Source organism: Urocitellus parryii, chromosome 6, assembly GCF_045843805.1.
Source record: "Urocitellus parryii isolate mUroPar1 chromosome 6, mUroPar1.hap1, whole genome shotgun sequence".
NCBI lineage: Eukaryota > Metazoa > Chordata > Mammalia > Rodentia > Sciuridae > Urocitellus > Urocitellus parryii.
The window spans coordinates 157174131-157174667 of record NC_135536.1 but is presented as its reverse complement, the minus strand read 5'-3'; positions in this window follow the sequence as shown (position 1 = coordinate 157174667).

Here is a 537-nt window from a genome sequence, read left to right as displayed (position 1 = left end):
CCTCAGAGCCAAGACTGTATCCGGCCAGGACCCTGCACTAAGGCATTCTGGGAATTGTAGTTCTGGAGAGCCAATGGGGCAGCTCTTTAACTCTGGCTTTCCTGGCTGGCAGCCTGTGCCAATTCCCATCAAATTTTCTTTTATTTGCCAAACCTTGCCAGTTTCCATCAAATGCAAATAATTTTCTGCTTGCCTTTTACTAGTGCTCTTGTCCACCCCTCCCTTATTTAGAACAGGCTGTTACATGCCCAGAATTTGTTACTTTGCTATTAGACTTATGATATATCTATAAGAAAGGCTGTTTTTAGTTTCAAAAATGGAGAATGCAAACTATCTGTAACTTGGGAACTCCTGAAATCTACATTATATTTTCTTTTGGTTTCAAATAAGTACTTGGTAGAATGTCAATATTAGCCCTATTTGTGATTTTCATTGTTGTAAATGCTGGCCTTTTAAAAGGTGTTGAAAAGCACCCCGTTTATGAAAGACCCCCGTTTCCCTGTCCAAGGAGAATCACACGAAACACTGGCTGCAAAA